Source organism: Ovis canadensis, chromosome X, assembly GCF_042477335.2.
Source record: "Ovis canadensis isolate MfBH-ARS-UI-01 breed Bighorn chromosome X, ARS-UI_OviCan_v2, whole genome shotgun sequence".
NCBI lineage: Eukaryota > Metazoa > Chordata > Mammalia > Artiodactyla > Bovidae > Ovis > Ovis canadensis.
The window spans coordinates 107,473,068-107,483,372 of NC_091727.1; the positions used below are offsets into that span (position 1 = coordinate 107,473,068).

At 38.2% G+C, this 10,305-nt stretch overlaps 1 long non-coding RNA gene across 1 annotated transcript in view; it reads left to right on the forward strand.

Moving 5' to 3' along the window:
* Positions 1 to 7,905, forward strand: part of LOC138931170 (uncharacterized) — an 854,662-nt gene extending 846,757 nt beyond the window's left edge. Inside the window, exon 5 of the long non-coding RNA XR_011446432.1 lies at positions 7,793 to 7,905. This is a non-coding gene — a long non-coding RNA (uncharacterized lncRNA). The remainder of the gene's footprint in view (positions 1 to 7,792) is intronic.
* Positions 7,906 to 10,305: the final 2,400 nt, after the last annotated feature.

The window sequence follows — 10,305 nt, forward strand, 5'->3', positions numbered from 1 at the left end:
TTAAATTTTTAAGTTCTTTTTTACTTCTTAAATTTTTATTTTTAAAACCTACTATTCAGTTCAGTTCAGTTCAGTCGCTCACTCGTGTTCGACTCTTTGCAACCCCATGAATTGCAGCACGCCAGGCCTCCCTGTCCATCACCAACTCCCAGAGTTCATTCAGTCTCACGTCCATTGAGTCAGTGATGCCATCCAGCCATCTCACCCTCTGTCGTCCCCTTCTCCTCCTGCCCCCATTCCCTCCCAGCATCAAAGTCTTTTCTAATGAGTCAACACTTCACATGAGGTGGCCAAAGTACTGGAATTTCAGCTTCAGCATAATTCCTTCCAAAGAAATGCCAAGGCTGATCTCCTTCAGAATGGACTGGTTGGATCTCCTTGCAGTCCAAGGGACTCTTAAGAGTCTTCTCCAACACCACAGTTCAAAAGCATCAATTCTTTGGCTCTCAGCCTTCTTCACAGTCCAACTCTCACATCCATACATGACCACTGGAAAAACCATAGCCTTGACTAGAGGGACCTTAGTCGGCAAAGTAATGTCTTTGCTTTTGAATATGCTATCTAGGTTGGTCATAACTTTTCTTCCAAGGAGTAAGTGTCTTTTAATTTCATGGCTGCAGTCACCATCTGCAGTGATTTTGGAGCACCCAAAAGTAAAGTCTGACACTGTTTCCATGAGGTTATTGATATTTCTCCCGGCAATCTTGATTCCAGCTTGTGCTTCTACCAGCCCAGCGTTTCTCATGATGTACTCTGCATAGAAGTTAAATAAGCAGGGTGACAATATACAGCCTTGACGTACTCCTTTTCCTATTTGGAACCAGTCCATTGTTTCATGTCCAGTTCTAACTGTTGCTTCCTGACCTGCATACAGATTTCTCAAGAGGCAGGTCAGGTGATCTGGTATTCCCATCTCTTTCAGAATTTTCCACAGTTTATTGTGATCCAAACAGTCAAAGGCTTTGGCATAGTTAATAAAGCAGAAATAGATGTTTTTTTCTGGAAGTCTCTTGCTTTTTCCATGATCCAGCAGATGTTGGCAATTTGATCTCTGGTTCCTCTGCCTTTTCTAAAACCAGCTTGAACATCAGGTTGTTCACAGTTCACATATTGCTGAAGCCTGGCTTGGAGAATTTTGAGCATTACTTTACCAGCATGTGAGATGAGTGCAATTGTGCAGTAGTTTGAGCATTCTTTTGCATTGCCGTTCTTTGGAATTAGAATGAAAACTGACCTTTTCCAGTCCTATGGCCACTGCTGAGTTTTCCAAATTTGCTGGCATATTGAGTGCACCACTTTCACACATCATCTTTCAGGATTTGAAACAGCTCAACTGGAATTCCATCACCTGCACTAGTTTTGTTCATAGTGATTCTAAGGCCCACTTGACTTCACATTCCAGGATGTCTGGCTCTAGATTAGTGATCACATCATCATGATTATCTGGGTCATGAAGATCTTTTTTGTATAGTTCTTCCGTGTATTTTTGCCACCTCTTCTTAATATCTTCTGCTTCTGTTAGGTCCATACCATTTCTGTCCTTTATTGAGCCCATCTTTGCATGAGATGTTCCCTTGGTATCTCTAATTTTCTTGAAGAGATCTCTAGTCTTTCCCATTCTGTTGTTTTCCTCTCTTTCTTTGCATTGATCACTGAAGAAGGCTTTCTTATCTCTCCTTGCTATTCTTTGGAACTCTGCATTAATATGTTTATATCTTTCCTTTTCTCCTTTGCTTTTCGCCTCTCTTCTTTTCATAGCTATTTCTAAGGCCTCCCCAGACAGCCATTTTGCTTTTTTGCATTTCTTTTCTATGGGGATGGTCTTGATCCCTGTCTCCTGTACAGTGTCACGAACCTCATTCCATAGTTCATCAGGCACTCTATGTATCAGATCTAGGCCCTTAAATCTATTTCTCACTTCCACTGTATAATCAAAAGGGATTTGATTTAGGTCATACCTGAATGGTCTAGCGGTTTTCCCTACTTTCTTCAATTTGAGTCTGAATTTGGCAATAAGGAGTTCATGATCTGAACCACAGTCAGCTCCTGGTCTTGTTTTTGTTGACTGTATAGAGCTTCTCCATCTTTGGCTGCAAAGAATATAATTAATCTGATTTTGGTGTTGACCATCTGGTGATGTCCATGTGTAGAGTCTTCTCTTGTGTTGTTGGAAGAGGGTGTTTGCTATGACCAGTGCATTTTCTTGGCAAAACTCTATTAGTCTTTGTCCTGCTTCATTCCACATTCCAAGGCCAAATTTACCTGTTACTCCAAGTGTTTCTTGACTTCCTACTTTTGCATTCCGGTCCCCTGTAATGAAAAGGACATCTTTTTTGGGGGTTAGTTCTAAAAGGTCTTGTAGGTCTTCATAAAACAGTTCAACTTCAGTTTCTTCAGCATTACTTACTTGGGCATAGACTTGGATGACTGTGATATTGAATGATTTGCCTTGGAGACGAACAGAGATCATTCTGTCGTTTTTGAGATTGCATCCAAGTACTGCATTTCAGACTCTTTTGTTGAAGAGTCTTAGGACAGACCCTGTCAATACTTTTATGGGTCATGCTTTTTGTATGATGCCTAGGAACAATCAACAGTGACACAGAGCTGTTTAGTGATTTGCTATAGGGTTGTTTCAGCATCATTTTTTAAAGCTACTCTCTTTTCTTCATTTAATTGCCTTTATACTTTTGTCAAATATTCATTGAACATACGTGTTTTCTCTCATTATGGACTGTCTCTTCTGTTTCATTAATCTGTATTTCAGCTCTTTTGTCTATACCAAACTGTCTTGAGTACTGTAGTTTTGTCTATACCGAAGTGTATTGAGTACTGTAGCTTGAAATCTTAAAATAGAGTAATTGAGGCCCTCTACCTTTGTACTTTTAAAAATTATTTTTGGTTGATCTACCTCCTTTGTCATTTAATGTACATTTTATAATCTTGTTTTCAGCTACAAAGTAATCGTATAAGAATTGCATTTATTCTATCAGTTAAGAGAAAATGCACTTGTAAAACCCTTATATAAGTGTTTTCATATCATAGGAATATAATATATCTGTCTATTTAGGTTTTGTTTGATTTCTTTCAGCAGTCCTTTGTAGTTATCTGCATACTATTCCAGCACATATTTACTTAGATTTGTTCCTGACATTTCACTTTTTGAGGCTATCATAAACTGTATTTATGGAAATTTTTGTTTCCAAGTGTTCCTTGAAAAAAATTAATTTTTTGTATATTGACCTTGTTTTTTATGATGTAGCAAGAAGTTATTACTTCTTGGAGCATTTTTAGATTCTTATTACTCTTTTTTATTCATTGTTTTCATTGGAGGATAATTGCATTATAATATTGTGTTGGCCTCTGCCATACATCAACATGAATGAGCCACAGGTATACATATGTCCCCTCCCTTCTGAATTCCCTCCAATCTCCTATTCCATTTCACCCCTCTAGGTTGTCACAGGGCACTGGGTTGAGCTCCCTGTGTCACACGGCAAATTCCCATTTGCTATCTATTTTATATACGTTAATGTCTATGTTTTCGTTATTCTCTCAGTTCATCCCACCCTCTGCTTCCCCCACCGTGTCAAGTCTGTTCTCTATGTCTGTGTCTCTGTTGCTGCCCTGCAAATAGGTTCATCAGTACCATCTTTCTAGATTCCATATGCACTCATTAATATACAGTATCTGTCCTCTTTCTGACTTACTTCACCTCACCCTTTATAATAGACTTTAGATTCATCCACCTCATTAGGACTAACTTGAATATGTTCTTTTGTATAGCTGAGTAATATTCCATTGTACATATGTACCACAATTTCTGTATCCATTCATCTGTGAATGGACATCTAGATTTCTTCCATGTCCAAGCTATTGTAAAAAATTCTACAACAAACATTGAGGTATATGTGTCTCTTTAAATTATGGTTTTCTCAGAATATATGTCCATTAGTGGGATTGTTGTGTCATATGGTAGTCCTATTCCTAGTTTTTTAAGCCATCCCCATACCGTCCTCCATAGTCTGTGTCTGTTCTAAGTCTCTTCAGTCATGTCTGTCTCTTTGTGACTCTATGGACTGTAGCCCACCGTGCTCCTCTGTCTATGGGATTCTCCAGGCAAGAATACTGGAGTGGGTTTCCATTTCCTCCTCCAGAGGATCTTCCTGACCCAGGGATCAAACCTGTATCTGTTAGGTTTCCTGCATTGTCAGACAGGTTCTTTACCACTAGCAGTACCTGGGAAGCCCTGGTTTCCTTAGTGACTGTGCCATTTTACATTCCCACCAATGGTGTAAGAGGGTTCCACATGCTCTCCAGTGTTTACTGTTTGTAGATTTTTTAATGATGATCATTCTGACTGATGTGAGGTGATACCTTGTTATAATTTTGATTTTTATTTCTCTAATCATGAGCAATGTTGAGTATCTTTTCACTTTTTTGTTGGCCATCTGTATGTCGTCTTTGGAGAAATGTCTTATTTGATTGTGATTTTTTTTTTCTGGTATCAAGCTGCATGAGATGTTTGTATATTTTGGAGATTAATCCTTTGTCAGGTGTTTAATTTTCAATTATTTTCTCCTATTCTTAGAGTTGTCTTTTGTTTGTTTCCTTTGATGTGCAAAAGCTTTTGAGTTAAAGTTCTGTTTGTTTACTTTTGTTTTTATTTCCACTATTCTACGTTGGATCAAAGAGGATATTGCTGTGATGTATGTCAAAGAGTGTACTGCCTATATTTTCCTATAAGAGCTTTCTAGTTACTAGAAGTGAAAGTGAAAGTATTAGTTGCTCAGTAGTGTCCAACTCTTTGCAACCTCTGGGAGTGTAGACTGCCAGGCTCCTCTGTCATGGAATTTACCAGAAAAGATTACTAGAGTGGGTTGCCATTCCCTTCTCCAGGGGATCTTCCTAACCCCAGGATCAAACCTGGGTTTTCTGCATTGCAGGCAGATTCTTTACCATCTGAGCCAGCAGGGAGCCCTTACATTTAAATCTTTAATTCATTTATTTGGGGGCATGATATTAGAAAGTGTTCTTCTGCTGCTACTGCTTCTAAGTCGCTACAGTTGTGTCCAACCCCATAGATGGCAGCGTACCAGTCTCCTCTGTCCCTGGGATTCTCCAGGCAAAAACACTGGAGTGGGTTACCATTTCCTTCTCCAATGCAAGCATGCATGCTAAGTTGCTTCAGTTTTGTCCAACTCTGTGCAACCCCATGGACAGCAGCCCACCAGGCTCCTCTGTCCACAGTATTCTCCAGGCAAGAATACTGGAGTGGGTTGCTGTTTCCTTCTCTAAGAAAGTGTTCTAGTTTCATTATTTTGTATGTAGCTGTCCATTTTTCCTAGAACTATCTATTGGAGAGGCTCTTATTTCTCCATTGTAGATTCTTGCCTGCTTTGTCAACGATAACGTGCCCAGATGTGTGTGGGTTTATCTCTGGGCTTTATATCTTGCTCCATTGATTTATATTTCTGTTTTTGTGCGAATACCATACTGTCTTGATGACTATAGTTTTGTAGTATAGTCTTAAGTTAGGAAGGTTGATTCCTCCAGCTCCATTTTTTTCCCATGATTACTTTGGCTATTAGGGTTATTTTGTGTTTCCACACAAATTGTAGATTCTTATTACCCTTATTACTTCTAGGAGCATTTTTAGATTCTTAATGAATTTCTATATAGAGAGTCATATAATCTAAATAAGGGTGGATTTAATATTTTAAACTTAATGGGAAAGATAACTGATAAAACAACGTATCTTTGTCATTGATTTCAAATTCAATACTCATACATATATACAAAGTAAATTATATGATTTGTCTTTTAAAATATATTGGTACTTGTTTCCTTGGCCCAGAATATGATCTATCTTGGTAAATGTTGTCTGTGTACTTGTAAAGACTATTCTGCTATTGCTGGGTGGAATGCTCTACTACTCTCAATTAGACCAATTTGATTCATATAGTATTTCAAGTCTTCTATATCTTTATTGGGCTCCAAAATCACTGCAGATAGTAACTGCAGCATGAAATTAAAAGATGCTTGCTCCTTGGAAGTAAAGCTATGACTATTGAGCGAGCATATTAAAGAGCAGAGACATTGCTTTGCTGACCAAGGTCTGTCTAGTCAAAGCTATGGTTTTTCCTGTAGCCATGTATGGATGTGAGAGTTGGACTATAAAGAAAGCTAAGCACCGAAGAATTGATGCTTTTGAATGGTGCTGTTGGAGAAGACTCTTGAGAGTCCCTTGGACTGCAAGGGGATCAAATCAGTCAGTCCTAAAGCAAATCAGTCCTGAATTTTCACTGAAAGGACTGATGCTGAAACTCCAATACTTTGGCCACCTAATGAGAAGAACTGACTCATTGGAAAAGACCCTGATGCTGGGAAAGATTGAAGGCAAGAGGAGAAGGGGACGACGGAGGATAAGATGGTTGGATGGTATCACTGACTCGATGGACATGAGTTTGAGCAAGCTCTGGGAGTTGGCATTGGACACGGAAACCTGGTGTGCTGCAGTCCATGGGGTTGCAAAGAGTTTAACACGATTGAGAGACTGAAATGATATCATTACTGATTTTCTGTCTGTGTATTCAACACAGTATTTAGAGAATTGTATTTAAGTCTCCAATCATGAATAACATTAAGTTAATATTTTGTGTTTTTTTTCTATTTCCTCTATATTTTGTTTCCTTTTTCCCCTAAATTCTTTGGAGCTAATATTTTTCAATATTCTACTTTATCTTTTTTTGTTCTATTAGCTATCATTGTTTAGTTTAATAATTTAGTGACTCCTTCATGGTTGATAGTATACAGCTAAAACTTCTCAAATCTGCCTTCATGTGATATTACTTTATGAATAGTATCCTTGTAGCAGTATATGTTTATTTCTTCCCTACTGACCTTTGTGTCATTCTTGTCATCTATTTTACCTTTACATATGTTTATAACCCTATAAACCTTGTTATGACTTTCCCTTGAAAATACTATTTTTCAAAGCGATTTTAAAAATAAGAGAAAACCCAACTTTTTTATTTATGCAAATATTTACAGTTTTTCAGTGTTCACCACTGTATTGAGTAAATCCATATTCTCACGGGAGTCTATTTCTTCTATCTGAATGAATTCTTTTAATGTGTTTGATAATGCAGGTCTATTGCTGATGAATTCTTTTACTTTTAAAAGTTTAATTTTTATTTTGTCTTTATTTTGGAAATATTCTGTCACTGGCTATGGAATTCTTGGTTGCCACTTCTTTTTTCCCTTTAAGTGCTTTAAAGCTATTTCTCCATAATTTTCTGGTTTATATTCATGCTGCTTAGTGGGTATGGCCTTCCTAGTTGAGTGATGAAAACATTCTAGAAATAAACAGTGAAGATTAATACTTACACTGACTTGTCACTGACTTGTTAACTCTAAAATATTTTAAGTGATGAATTTTACCTAACATGTATTTTAGCACAATTTAAAAAATGGGCAAATAACTTGAAGACATTATTTTTTAAAGAACATTCACTAGTGGCGTGTGCATCACCCAGCTTCAACAGTTATCAAGATTTTACTATCCATATTATATCCAGTTCCCCGCTTATTTCTATATTTTTGTTAGGTTATTTGTAAAGCAAGTCCAGCTACCATTCCATTTCAACTGTAAAATTTTCAGTCAGTGTGTGTACCAATGTGATAAATTGTGTCTATGCTGCTGTGTATATGTCCAGAAGTTTAAGCTATTGCTTTGAACCACTGGCTAGTATTTTAGAATGAGTAAACACCTTTATTTATTTGTCCCCAGAGGTGAACACCTAGTCTCCAACTATCCACTTCCACAGAATTGCTATGAAGAGCAGCCGAGTTCATTTGCTCTTGGATTTTACCTCAGGATTTTTCTGGGATACATACTCAAAAGTAAGTATATAAACTTTACTAGAAGAGATAATAAAATTTGTATTTTTATAAAACTGTTCTCTGCAGTGTGGGTGGCATTAGGTACTAGAAGCTGTATTGCAGAAAACCACTCACCTCTTGACTTCAGAGCCTCCTGTTTTATTCTTCTTTGGTGACCCACATCATTTGTCACACTTATTTGGACATACGTTGTAACCTCTGAACTTTTGTTGAGGGAAGGAATTAGGCCTGATTCACCAGATTTCAGAGAAGCTACCAGAGTGATTGTTTAATACATTTTAAGACTCCTCAGTTACTAATCTATGACCTAGGTACACAGAACTGGATGATGATCCATGTTCGTGTGTACTCAATCACACCCAACTCTTTGTGATCCCATGGATTATAACCCTCCAGGCTCCTATGTCCATGGAACTTTCCAGGCAAGACTACTGGAGTGGGTTGCTGTTTCCTTCTTCAGGGAATCTTCCCAGGGATCAAACCCTTGTCTCTTATGTCTCGTGTAATGGTAGGTGAATTCTTTACCTCTGCACCGCTTGGGAACTCCAGTTAAATCTGTTTCGTTATGAATCCTACCACTGCCCTTTTGGAAACACAGTCTGTGAGGCCTGTCAGCCTTCCTCTCTCCATCAAGAATTGTAGCAAGCCTCAAACTCTATAAAATTTTAAGTCATCATCAGGCTTTGGCTCAAGTTTCTTATCTTCTCAGGTTTCTCTGAATCCAAAGCCATTGTGATCATGGTCTCCTTAGAACCTACATTCTGTCTCTGTGCTGATGCTACGTGGTCATATGCACTAGTTAAAAAAATGCTTTTAGCACTTATAGTGAGGTGACATTCTTTCATGTAAAAGAATATGGAGAAAAATACATGATGTTATCAATACATAGGTTATTCTCAGGTTAGAGAAAACCTCAGAAACCAAAAAATTGGTATTTGAGGTTTGTCTTGGTAAAGATTTGTATCAAGTTGGGAGAGCCTAAAGGAAAGTAAGAAGGAAAGCAGTTGGCAGAAGGATATGTAGCTCTTAGTAGAAAGGAGGGTGCTCTGAGAACGTTCTGAGGATTAAATGGGAAGAGGGCCTGAAAACAGGTCCAAGAAACAGTAACAGGAGCAGAATTCTGGAGGACAGGATCCCTAACACTGACTTGTGATCCTGAGATATGCCCACAAGACTTAGTTCCTGTGTTGGGCTAGAAACTCTGTGGCATCAGGGATCATATTTTTTTTCCCCAATAGCATGTAATCCCAGGCCTCTGACAACTCACTCAAAGCAAGATCTCAATAAATTGTTTATGATATGATGTATCAATACTTTGTGCTGCATATTACTTTTCTACTGATGCTCTAACAGTTACCATAAGTTTAGAAGCTTAAAAAAAACACATGAATTTATTAGCTTATAGTGTTTTGGAATAGAAGTACAACAGGGTCTCACTGGGATAAAGGCAAGGTGCCAATAGAGCTGCATTCCTCTCTGAAGGCTACAGTGATAAGCCATTTTCTTGCCCTTTCTTAGCTTCTAAAGGACATAGTCATTTCTTTCATTTTCAAAGCTAGGAAACATGACCTGTCTCATTGCATCACTGCCATTGTCACATCTCCCTGACTCCTTTCTCCTGCAGCCCTCTGCCACTTTTTTGGACCCATTGTGATAACTCAAGTAATCCCCTTATTTTAAAGTAAGCTGATTAGCAGCCCTAATGTCATTTGTAGTCTTAATTCCCCATCACCATGTAACTTAACATATTTACAGATTCCAAGAACTAGGCAATGAACATATTTGGAGGCACTCAGGAAGCAGCTCAATGGAAAATCTAGAAGTCACTTGCTAGGCCAAACGATTGTAAGGACCACAGGTTAGATGAACTTATTGGTCAGTTTAGGATTATCAACTCCACTCACCTCACTATGTTTTTCCTCCAGTGACTAAAATCTGAATGGGAGACCCTCTACCTAGGGAGCTAAATGGAGAGGACTTGCTCTTGGAGGATTTGTCTCTTCCCAGAAGCTGGATGTTTGTTACCACTGTTCAGAAAAATTAATTTCACCACTATTCCTCCTGTGACATCATCTCCCTTTCTCCAGAAGCCCTCAGGAGAGGAAAGGAGATAGGAAGCTTAACGGCACCAGTGGTAAACTAAGTTTATAAAAGTGTCTGTTGAGTGCCAAAATATATTGGCAAATATATTTCATGTAAGACACACCTCTAGTTAAACCAGTCCCTGAGAGCATTTATCAGTCCTCAGTTGCATTTTCTTGCATACAAACACCCAGGAAAACTTCCAGCAGATAAATATTTGCCCTTATTCCTACATTGGTAAAAACCAAGTCTGAGTGCTACCCCTTAGTGAAATGAACACAAACCCTCAGATTTGAAACGGCACCAAGATAACCAGTA